The following is a 12695-nucleotide window of genomic DNA, read 5'->3' on the forward strand; positions in this document are numbered from 1 at the left end:
AGGTACACCCTACCCCCCATACCCAAGATGGAAGGACGCTGAGAAGCCTGAGAAAGAAGGCCCTGCTGAGTCTCCGCCTTTAACTATACTTGGCTCATACTCTGTCCTACTACGTCTTTCCATGGCTCTCCATCCACCACCATACCTGGCTCAAAGGCCCTCAGTTCTGTTTCTTCAGGCCCTCATTTCTTTAGAAAGGCTTCCAGGTCATCTAAAACTTATGTTAAATAAATGTATATGCTTTATCCTGTTGTCTTTGTCAGTGTAATTTTCACACTCAGCCAGGGACCCATTTTTCCCCTACATTCCCAAGCCATGGATGAAACCTTGGAGCATACCTGCTCTTCTCACCATAAGAGGGAGCATCTTGGTGGATGTGAACCAGCATCTGAGACTAGGTCCTGGTGATTCTCATAGGGAGAGTGCTTGATAAGCTCTTGGGGGTCTACTGACCAGGGCTTCCAGACCCTGCATGTGACCTTGTCCGGTGTCTCAGGATAGAGTCCAGAATCTTCATCATTAACAAGCTCTCTAGGTGGCTCTCGTATAAGATCAACTCTGAACACTTCTGTTCTAGGGACAACCAGCTATGTTCAACCACAAAGAGCTCCACAGTAAGCCCTCTCCTCTCCCCAAAGTTCGCCTTATTTTTCTCCATTTTTCAGATCACATCAAAGCAGAAGTCTCAGGGACTCATTGCTCCCTCCTTTAATTAGTGGATCTTTTCTTCCTGTAGGTGTGGGAGTCTTGCTTGAACAGGGCAGTTGAGTGGTCAAGCTCTAGGTATCTGGATGGAGTCTAGGCAGGGATTAAAACTCAGGCAGCTCAAAAGTGTGGTGACGACATCGAGCAATGGGAGAGCACTGGCTGCCCCATGAGTTTCTGGAGGCTCAGGGCAACTATCTAAGCAGACAACCAAATTGATATATTTGGGAGACTTTGACTAAAATCCTTATGTGAAATTAAATAAATGAGGGGATAGAGCACTCTGGTGCAAGCGTATCGTTTCTTGGGCTCAATGAAAGCCATTTTCTGCTTATTTCCTTTTTATACAGTTACTGTTAATTTCAATTATTTTTAGTAACTTCCCTTTGAGCTCACTGTTTGTAACTCAAAAGTGATTTTCAGTGAATGCTGACTTTTGTTGTGAGGATGTAGAATGCAGAGCTCTGGTAACTAATTTCGCTGGTAAAACGAAGGGGCAAAATGAGGTAGTATAAAAAAAAATATCTTAAAATGGGTATTTAGCCCATTTCTTCCATTTGCAACCGAGATTGTCAATGGAACTGAATCTACTTTGGATGGATGAGGATGTCCAGATGCTTCCAAATATTCAGAATGGTAATTGCATTTTAATATCATAGATAGAGGAATTTAAGCTACTGGGCTGGTAATAAAACCCTCACAGAAACTTGGTTTTCTGTGATTCGTCTTTATTTCTGCTCTTGGGAGCCTCACTTTGATTCATCACTCATTTATGTTAATGATTGTTCATTTGGCCACTGGCTATTGTTCACATCAACCTTTTTCTTCTAGATCTTTGGTGTAAAAATTTAGTTTGTGACCATGACAGTAAAAAATGTACCTTTTTTTTTTTATTGTAAGTAAAAGGAAACATTAAACTTCCAGGATCCTTTCCTCTCCATCCACCCTTTCACCCCTTCTTTGTTTGGGGTGATTCTGGGTTTCCCAGCCTCTTCCTGCCATATCTTTCGAGGAGGAAATAACAACCTTTGGGACATATGTTGGCCTTAGCCAGCTGGCCATACTCAAAGACACCAATCGCCTATTTCCACTGTTCACAGGCCATTCTGTAAAGACTCAGATTCAAACTGTTTTCAAAGGTAGAGAAACTTGCTTAAAAGCTGAGGCTGTAAAGCCCTCCAAAGGGACAAACCCTTGACTTAAGTGTTTGCTTGGGGCAACAAGTGACTTCCTGCTTTGCAAACAGAAGTTTCAAAGGGTTGATTGTTGAAATTCCAAAGAAACCTACAAGTCACCATATTTTGAACCACTTACAGAGCAAAATGAGCCTGAATATGGGGAATATTTGGATTAAATTTGCTTCAACTACAGAAATATTTAGAAGTTAAAGGAGCATTATAGCAAAGAAAGTAAGAGAGTCATGCATCCTGGCAGGAATTGTCAAATTTTAATGCGGATTAAGAATGACCCAAATAATTTTGTGTAAGTTCTTGGCTATATGATCAGAGATTCTTCCCAGTAGCAGCACGAACACCACCCGGGACTTTGTTAGAAATGCCAATTCTTGAGACTACTCAGACCTTCAGATTCTAAAATTCGGGGGGATAGGCCCAGAGATTGGTGTGGATCAATCAGCTCCCCAGAGGTGATTTTCAGGCACACAAAAGTTTAATAACCACTGAGATACAGCATGGTCTCTCTCTCTCTCTCTCTCTCTCTCTCTCTCTTTTTTTATACTGTTGCCTGGTTCCCAGGCCTAGGCCTCTTGTATCAAAACATTCAGAGAAACACTGGGGTACAGGTGTCACTTGCCTGATGACCCCACGTGGTCCTTGAAGGCCCAAGTCAAGGTCATTCCCTCCAAGAACCTGCCTCTGACTCCCTCTGGTTGCATGTATACCTCTGCCCCTCACTACTCTGTCAAAGCACTTCCTGAACTGCACTGTAATGGTCTATTTGTGGGTTCTTCCTCTGCCCTGTGATCCCCCTCTCCCCGACTCTCACCCCCAAGGCCAGACCTTGTCTGTCTCCTGTTGTGCGCCTGGGACCCAGCACAGTGTTGCACATAGAGTAGGCTGGTGTTCAATCAGCGTTTGTTATGAATGAATCCTCCAAGCGGCACATGATTAGAGGTGCTTATAAGAGGTTAAGAGCAGGGGCTCTGGCACCAGAGTACCTAGGCTCAGGTCCCAGCGCTACCATTGACTAGCTATGTAAGTTTAATCTCCCTGTTCCTCAGGAGTTGGCATTGATGACATTTTGTGATTATTAATCACTGCTCTGGCAGAGAAGCAACTCCACCACAGGGTACGTGCTGAGTGCCTTTCAAGAAATTGTTCCTGCACAATGTCACTTAATTTTCACCACAATTTGTGAACTGCTTGGTGATTCCCATTTGAGAGAGGGAGGCTCAGAAAAGGTAATCAATTTGCCAAGCCTTCTTGAAAAACTCTGTAGATTGGAGGGGTGCCTGGGTGGCTCAGTCGGTTAAGTGTCCACCTCTTGATTTCAGCTCAAGATCATGATTCTGGCGTCGTGGGATTGAGCCCTCCATCAGGCTCTGCACTGAGCGTGGAGCCTGCTGAAGATTCTCTCCCTCTGGGGGCCTGGGTGGCTCAGTCGGCTGAGCGTCCGACTGTGGCTCAGGTCATGGTCTCACAGTTCATGAGTTCGAGCCCCCACGTCGGGCTCTGTGCTGACAGCTCAGAGCCTGGAGCCTTCAGATTCTGTGTCTCCCTCTCTCTGCCCCTCCCCGACTCATGCTTTGTCTCTCTCTGTCTCAAAAAATAAATAAAAACATTAAAAAAAAATAAAGATTCTTTCCCTCTGCCCCTCTCCCCCGCTTGCATGTGTGCTCTCTCTCAAATAAAATATAAATAAATAAATAAATAAATAAATAAATAAATAAAATGGGTTCTGGAGGACAAGTAGTTTACTTGACAGAGAAGGGAGAAAAGAGGACTCTAGACAGAGGAATGGAGGGCAGCAGGGAGGTGGTATAGATGGAGGGGAGAAGGTGGTCCAGATCATGGCCATCAGGAAGGTGTAGGGAGAGCAGACCGAAAGGAACCTACAAAGAAGACTGGGAAGGCCCAGCGAGGGAAGGAAGAGTGAGACCGTAGTGTCCTAGCAGGCAGGGACCAGACTGAAGGAGGTGGTCGTCAACAACTGCTGTGGGCAACAAAGCGAGATGTGTCCGGGGACACTGAGGTCAGAGAGAATCCTGGCAAGAGCATTCCTCAAGGTGCACGGGGGGAGGGCACATGGGAAGACAGAACAGAGCAGTTTTCAAGGTGCGTGGTTGGTGACGACTTGAAGACAGGCACATCCAAAATTCTTCAAAAATTTATTTGGCGAGAGAAATGGAAGATGAACGAGGAGTGTGGGGTGGGGAAGATCTGCTGTTCCTGTAGTTTTGAATTAAGAAGGACCTGAGTAGGGACATCTGGGTGGCTCAGTTCATGAGTTTGAGCCCCACATCGGACTCTGTGCTGACGGCTCAGAGCCCGGAGCCCGCTTCGGATTCTGTGTCTCCCTCTCTCTCCCTGCTCTTCCCCCACTCATGCTTTGTCTCTCTCTCTCCTTCAAAAATAAATAAAAAAAGAAGGACCTGAGTAGAACTCAATAATAATGGGAAAGAGCCAATCACAGAGGAGAGTACCAAGGCCACTGGAGGTTCCTGGGAGGGAGAGGAGAGCTGGCCTCTGGATGCAGGGAAAGGTCATCTCTTCTCTTGAGACAGGAAAGGAGGAGGAAGAGTTGAGTGTTGAAAATGATCCTTTCATGGAATTAGTGGTGAGAAAGCAAGGGAGTTATTTCCTTTGGGAAGGCCGAGCTGTCCCCTGGGAGTGATGTGCGTGTGTATGTAGGCACCCATTTATGTCTACCTGCACTCATGCACTTGGCTTGGAGATTTGTGGACAGAGGAGTCACCGTGAAAATAGTGATAATTAGAGGCTCCAGCTGGGCGAGGGTTCATGTATCTCTTTTGATTGCCCTAGACTTAGACTATACAGTTATATGGATTCTTTCCATCCTCACTTATAACATATGAGTGTGTGTGTGTGTGTGTGTGTGTGTATGTATAACTGTCATATATTCTTGAAGTTTCTTGCAGGCAGAACTTCTGCTTTCCCTGTGTGCCTAGTAGGGTTTAGGTATGTAGTAAATGCTCAATAAATAACTTAGTTGATTGGATGATTTCAACTCATGGTGCCCTGCATGAGCCAGTAAGCAGACTCCAAACAAGAACAGCAGCTGTCATGCTAGGCGGGTCCTACCCTGGGGACAGGGAACTGAAATCGGGTCAGCATTTTTCTGTAAGGCATATATGGTAAAGAAAGTAGACATTTCCCCGGGTCTGAACAACGACTGGGTGCATGCTGTGATACTGAATGAAAGCTTTTCAGATAAGATGTTTTGTGCTTTATCACCCATTTCCTCCACCCCCACACATGCACACTGATGCGCGCACACACACACACACACACACACACAAACCTGCAGGTGCACACACACACCCCAAGTATGAAATCTTTCTTCTTCTTAGAAGGCTGGAAACGTGACTCTTCTGTGATGCGGGGACACAGGAGTGGTGGGCAGGACAAAGGGTTAAGTAAGGATCTCTAGTAATGCTTCCACTTGTTCTCTGAGGATTAACAAAGAGAGGAAGCACAGCCTTTGTAGAAGGAAATTCCCAGGCCCCACTTCGGACATTCGCAACCTGCCCTGTGAACCCCTGAGGGGGTGTCTGATAATAAACACTCGCAAACAAAACAATCCATAAAGGCGTTTTTGACAACATTCTTGCATTTTCACCAAAGAGTTAGAACACCTTTTCCTGCATCTGCGGGCCTGGAGGGGGCCTGGACATCCACCTACCAGCTGAGCCCAAGGATCCCTGCCCAGGACTACTATTCGTACGTGCGGGTCTCCTTGCCCCTCGGGCCTGATTGTACAGGGGCCTCGTCCCCACACGGGGCTGCTAGCATGCAGGTCACAGACCCCACACAGAGTGGCTATGGACCGCCCTGCACAGACCTGAGACCTGCTCCTTCATCTTCCCTAGTGACCCCCAGACACAACTTTTGAGTGTTGCAACCTTGAGTACTAATGCAGTGACCTTCTCCAGCTGTGGAGACAGCCTGACAAGAGATAAAAACTCTACTAGCAAAATGTGTCAATGAAGTAAGAAACCTAATGGCTTCTCTCTCTGTAGTGGCAAAAAAGATAATAAAGGATAAAACAAACAAAAACTAAACAGCGGCCTCCAAAACAGCAACAACGAAAAGCCCTCCCGACTTGATGGTCAATAGTTTTAGTCATTTCTTGTCAGAAGCTCAAAGCATATTAGGCCCCAAATGCAAAACCTTGAGCCAGAGTCTACTTTGAGCCAGTTTATTTGTGATATTGCACCTTATTCCTCCCCAAACTAATAGGACGTGAGGTTTGTTGCATCCATTTTGTAGATGAATAAATCAAGGAACAGAAACTGGCCCTGGGATAATAGCAAAGATCTCGGTGATTCAGATAGATTTCTGATCACCTGCTCTCTGTACGTGTGTGTATGTGTGTATGTAGCTGTATGTATGTACACGGATGCTTTTTTTTCAAAATATCTTCTTTTTTTAATTTTTTTAATGTTTATTTATTTTAGAGACAGAGAGAGAGAGACAGAGAGAGACAGAGACAGAGTGTGAGATGGAGCTGAGCAGAGAGAAGGAGATGCGGAATCCAAAGCAGGTTCCAGGCTCTGAGCTGTCAGCACAGAGCCTGATGCGGGGCTTGAACTCACAAAGTGTGAGATCATGACCTGAGCCGAAGTCGGACACTTAACCGGCTGAGCCACCCAGGTGCCCCAACTTTTTTTTACTATAATATGCTTGACAACCCCTTTACTAAATGCAGTCAAATGCAGGATCTTTGAATGACATCCCTGTTTCTGGGCTAGACCAGAATCCACTTCATGGCATGGGTGAGGATTAGATCCTCAGCTGCCAATAGAAAGCTGAGTCTTTATTTCTGAAATGCCATCACTGATCTCTGGGGTATTTTTAGATGAAATAATCATACATGTCTATTCATTTGCATCTGCCCAGAGCTGGCGAGCGACCTCCATGTTGACCCCGGCATTCAGGACCATGTAGACGAAGGGAATGACAGGTTCCAGATCTCTCTCTGGGCGGGGTTACCATGAGCCTTCCACTCAGGCCTCCTGCCCTTTGTACTGTAACAATGCACGGAAACACAGCCTTGTTAGAGGAAATTCCCAGGGCCATAGCTTGGACATTAGACAGTTGCTTTGCTATGCTGGCCAGGCTGATGTGCATCTAAAAATAAACACACTGGTCTGCATGGGCTTCTATGATTTTGCCATGCACAGTTGATTATATTTCAAAGAGTTTTATTTTTCACTTGGCTTTTAAGAAAGCAAGCCTTGAGGTAAACCTGGAGAATAAAATATATCACGGTTTCATCTTGATTTGACAAAACGTTAGCATTTTCTGACACCCATTTCTGTTGGAAGGACCACTGTCCTTTTGTTCTGTGACTCCACGACAAGACGGAAGAAGCATAGCATACTGAGCTGCTGCATAAGTGACTGCAGAAGATGTGAGGGTTCAAAACCACATGTCAGCCAGTTCTTCTGAGTGCAGGAAGGATAAAGTATTAGCAAAGAAGCCTAGGGCCACCCAGCCATAGATGATGCAAACACACAGGACCCACTTAAGCGAAATTTTCCCTGCCCTAAGTCTCGAGGTCCTTAACAGGCAGAGAGGCTGTTATCAGCTGTGGCTCATTTAGCAAAGGAAAGATGGGTGGAAAGATGGGCTAAAGACCTCAACTCAGAGCAGGCAGACAGCCCCAGCCAGTTCTCCTCTCTTCCTAAGAGTCGAGTATTCTGCTTGTGGTCCCTGAAATTTAGAGGAGAGTAGAAGCACTTAGTTTGCACTTAAAATTAGATTTCTGAATAGCTAAGAATACATATTCATAGAGTAGTGTTTCTATTTTATAGATAAAGCAGAGATCGGAGACAAAGCCCTGAGTCTTGCTGTTACTTGCCTGACTCTAGTTTGGCGGGAAAAGTACCAGAATGTGGCAATTTTCCATCAAATAAGAATGTGTTTGCAGCACAAGAAGTAACCCACAATCTAGTTAGCGAGTAACCCAAGAAGAGCGGTTTGAGGTGAACTTTTCCCACCTCATTGTTCTCATTTCTTTTTTTGTTTTTTTTTCCTGGACGTCCACCGTAGCTCTATTGTTGTGGCAAAGGACCTATTTAGAAACGATCGCTGCAGATGTATAGAGCTAGCTAATGAAAATGCAGCTAAGATCACTCTCCAGCCTGATGATTTTTTTTTTTTTTTGCAACCCTCCTTTGGTGGTTTGGGCTGGGGCCCTGACATCACAAGACTCCTGGTGGCTTTGAGCAGGAAGGACCCAGAGGTCATCACCCGGACTCCACCCAGTGCGGGCATCCCTTTGGGAACACCCCGGCCGTGGGCCTCCAGGGTGCTGGCATACTGCCTGGGACAGGGCGTTCACCACACCGCAAGGCAGCCAGCCCACCCAGTTTCAGACAGTCCTGATGGTGGGTAAGCCCTTCCACACGTGGAACTAAAACTCGTGGCCCTATAATTTCCACTCATCAGTCTTTCGTTGACTTCTCTTCGCACATAGAGCGATCTTTAAGGATTTGAAGGCAACCTTCACATGCTGCAAGGGCAACTTTGTACTTCGAATATCTCCTGGTTCCTTCAACCAATCTGCAAATGACAATTTTCTCATTTTCACCATCTTGGCCAGCCTCCTCTTTCAAGATCTGATGTATTTCTCGAGGCAACATATTCGATACTGAAGCTGATGAATCTCTACAACCTTTTGTGCCAAAGATTATCTGCATTTTCAGAAACAAAACTAAGCCTTGACAAGATACAGCCACTTATTTTAAAAAGTGGCAGAAGGGGGACCCAAAACCAGGGCCGCCTCTTTCTAGCCCACCACATGCCTCTGATTAAACAAGAAATGTTGACCAGGTATTGATCTCAGGCCAGGGTTGATCTCAGGTACATTATAAGACTGCTGACAGGTCATTAGGAATCTCGTATGTAGGTTGATATCCCTTTTGTTGCAAGTAAGTAACTTGTGTTTACTACTAGAGAGTAAAGTTTCCTGGAGAGGTTAGGAAATGACCAGCAGAAAACACTCTGGCTCCTGAAAGGCAACTGCAGACAAGGTGTGTGTGCGTGTGTGTGTGTGTGCGTGTGTGTGCAGGGAGTATGGAAGCAAAGAGGTGCATGAGTGACAAGAAGCAAGAAGGAATTCAGAAAGTCTGGCGGCATTTCCTTTGGAAGCTCCAGATGATGATGGAGCAAGACAAGAAGGCTTGAAGAAGGAAAGAGTCGTTACCTGAGATTACCCAAGCGGTTTGCTTCGGACGGTGGTTGTGTCTGCGGCACAAAGAGGAGGTATTTCTTTCCTCCCAGCTGTCCACGCATCCCATGGAAGTGCAAACTATGGGGACAAAGGCTACGATGTCTGGCACAACATCTGATTCTAGGTGAAATATGGTTCAGACATACATCTTTGGGTGGAAAAAAAGAAAAAGGGAATCCTTGTAGCTGTGCCACAGTGGGGGTCAGGGATGGGCTATCTGTCTTCAAGCTTTTAGATTTTTCCTTCACTGCTTGATAGAGCTACAGTCTTCCCTTCTTCCGGCTGCTTTCCAAAAAGAGAGATTGCCTGAGGATGATATGGCCTCCTTCCTCAGCTGCCCTACCTCAACCAGCTCTATACCCAGCAACTAATGCCAAATGGGTTTCTTTAAGCTGCAGGGCACTGCTCCTTAGGAACTATTGCCACACTGTGCCTGATGGCTGAGCACATGGCACTGTAATGCAATGACTCCCTTAAGATCTCTTCTTTGTCAGCATTGTCCTTCAAATAACCATGCAGCATGAGAGAAGGTGACTGCATAGACTCCCTGGAGCCTCTCATGAAAGCAAAAACTTCTCCTCCTTAGAGCTCTGTGCCCTGCTCAGCGTTTGAGAAGATCAAGTTTCAGAGAATGGATGTGGCCCCACCCAAGTTCATATGGTAAGTGAGTTACAGGTGCAGGCCTAAATCAGGACTAACTAAAGGCCAGCCCAGCTTTCTTTCTGCTAAATCACACTGCCTTCTGGTGCCCAGTGCCTTCACCTGCATATGCCAATATTTATTACAGATCGGACTTTCAGTTTTTCTTAATCCCTTTCAGGAAGAAGCGGGATAGAGAATAATAAAGAACGTGTCCTCTGTACGGGGAGCCTCATGGTGGCAGTATTCGCATCTGTGTCATTTGCCATCGTATCCTTACCACATAGCGCAGTGCCTGATATGTGGAAGGTGTTCAGCACATAGCTGCTGAAAACCGAGTAAGTCTCTGACTTGGAGCGGTGGAGGAGGAGGGGCACAGGTAGAGAAACACCTAATGGGAGAGCCTGCCCACAGAGACGTAAAGAAATAGATTCCGAAAGGTATGGCACATAGTAGGTACTCGAAATCCTTGGTGGAAAAAACGAATTCAGCAAAATCTCGTAAAAGATAGCAGGGCGAAATGTTGCGGGGCTTGGCAATCTCCTTGGAAAACCGCACACTTTAGACCTCAGTCTGGTTACTAATTTGGGTTCTTCAAACAATATATCCATTTATTTGTTCATTCATTTGTTTGTGAATTCAGTAAACATTGATTGAACACACGGTATACACCTGGCATGGTTTCAAGGGCTATAGCTTCAGAAATAAAAGACCAATAACCCCTCATGGATGAAAATAAGCACAGCAACCATAATTTAGTGTGCTAAGGGCTATGACAGAAGCATTTCACCAAGTGCCATAAAGGCATAGACTTGAGAGACACTCGGTCTGCGGCGGACTGGATGAGGGGTAGGAAGGGGTAACTAATCAGGCCGCAATGGTAGCTGGGTAGAGGGGGTTAATGGCAGCCTCCTGGACACACAGCACACAGAAATGTAAGTAGGCTTTAGAGCTCTCACGTATTGGGGAAACAGAAGGTGTTCAGTACAACCAGAAAGACTTATGGACGGGATGAAAAGGAACAAACTTTGAAGGTCTTCTCTGCCTTCCTTAGGTCGGGGCTTCTCAGACTATAATGTGCCTATGAATCACCCAGGGACCTGATTAAAATAGAGATTCACTAAGTCTGGGGAGGGAATGGAGAATTTGCATCTCTAACGAGCTCCCAAGTGATGTGTGATGCAGCTGGTCCCAGAATGGACTACCCCTTAGGTAGCAAGGAGATAAGCAATGGGGTGCAAAGGAAACATTTCACTGAGGAGAGTGACATTGTCAGAACTGCATTTCCCAAAGACCTCTGTGGCAGGATATGCGGGATGGAATGGAGAGAGACTGTGCTGAGGTAGAATTCCTAAGTGCAAGAAATTACGAGCATCTGAACGAAAGAAGCTTTGGGAAGAATAGTTAACGTTCAATAAATGGGATATATTGGCTGATATTCTGTGAAGTCACCATAATTTATTTCTCCCAGAGGAAGGGCTGGTTGTGATGATAAAAATGAAACACTAAAAACAAAAAGCAAAAAAAAAAAAAAAAAAAAAAAAAAATCCAGAGAAATATGTAGTGTTATTTGAATAACACTTGACCCTTCTCCAAGTCTCAGTTCACACATCATCTTGATTCTCAGTAGTGACCAGCAAAAGCAACCAGTTAAGGGGTGAGCATCATCCTTGTAGACAGTTATCAAAACGGACTAAGTAAAATCAGCCTGTCAGCCATCACTTGATAGACATTGTCACTGCTTGCATCTAATTTCAGGAAACCACAGAGAGAGCAATTGTTTCATAGCAAAATCTGGAAAATAACAGGGAAGTCCACCAGATCTGAACAAAATGCTTATTTATTTACTTATGACTTACAGATACCCTAAATTAGAAACATCTATTTCTATTTCTGTCAGAAAATCCTCTGTAAACTCTGGTACATTTTTAACACCCCCCTCCCACCAATAAAACCCCAAAACTCAGAAAGAAGTAAAAACAACAACAACAACAACAAAACATGGTAGGGGTCTATGATTTGAAAAGAAAAGGCAGGCGGTAAGCTTTTCCCCTTTATGCAGAAGCCAAAACAATGCAACTTCTAATGAGATTTGCCCTCCAAAGAAAATAAGAATCAGCTTCATGTTTTCTGTATCATGCTAGTTGGCATTCTTTATCCAAATATGTTCACATTCAAAACAAAAACCAAAAACCAAGAAACCCTAATGTCATCTCCCCACTCACAATTTTTTCTCACGGTCCAATCATCAGGCAGTCTCAGCAAGACCCACATGTTGAAAACACACAGCCAGCTTGAGAAGCAATATGGACATACATATCTACTTCAGAGCACCTTGATTCACGTCAAGACAGAGCAAAATAATTCAGGGACCTACCTTTCTCTTCTGTGGCTTGCAGTCTCCTGAAATTTGACCCTGTACTGGAGATCTTCCTGGGAACCTCTTAAGTGAGGTGTAACTCAAGGGTGAGTTCACACAACCACAGGAGGGTGGGGTTTCACAAGACCAGACTTCAGATCCTCGGGACTCACACAGACCTTAGGGAGCAGAGGTGAACTGCCTTCTGTCCTCCTGCTGCAGGAAAAAGCTGGAAGGCTGAGTATGGCTGGAGGTGGGGGCGGAGGCTGGGGGAGGGGAAGTAATATGGGAACCATAATAAATAAGAGATCCTCTCCACATGATTTCCTGTATTTGGTGCCTGTTGCCTTTCTCCAGGCTCCCTAGAGGAAATAAGAAATTTAAACTTGTCCTTTGGCCACTGGGAAGAGGAGAATAAACATGCTAAGACCCAAGAAAAGTGTGAATGAGCACAGCAACAGGCAGGGAGCTGAGGGGCCACCTAGCTTTACCTTTTACCAAGTGCTTTCTTCCTGAAGTTTCTCCAAGTGTTTAACTCTGAAAAAGTCAAGAACGC

The 12695-nt window shown here is 45.2% G+C and overlaps 1 protein-coding gene across 2 annotated transcripts in view; it reads right to left on the minus strand.

Moving 5' to 3' along the window:
- The window catches only part of ADGRF5 (adhesion G protein-coupled receptor F5), a 98550-nt gene extending 86171 nt beyond the window's left edge, over positions 1–12379 (minus strand). The window contains exon 1 of one of the 2 annotated variants that reach the window (XM_058734174.1): positions 12158–12379. The gene's annotated coding sequence lies outside the window, so the exon portion shown is untranslated. Of the gene's footprint in view, positions 1–12005; positions 12028–12157 lie in introns of those variants that run through there. The other variant, XM_058734175.1, reaches the window with a different exon arrangement.
- Positions 12380–12695: the final 316 nt, after the last annotated feature.

The sequence above is a fragment of the Neofelis nebulosa genome, chromosome 6, assembly GCF_028018385.1.
Source record: "Neofelis nebulosa isolate mNeoNeb1 chromosome 6, mNeoNeb1.pri, whole genome shotgun sequence".
In the NCBI taxonomy this organism is placed as follows: domain Eukaryota; kingdom Metazoa; phylum Chordata; class Mammalia; order Carnivora; family Felidae; genus Neofelis; species Neofelis nebulosa.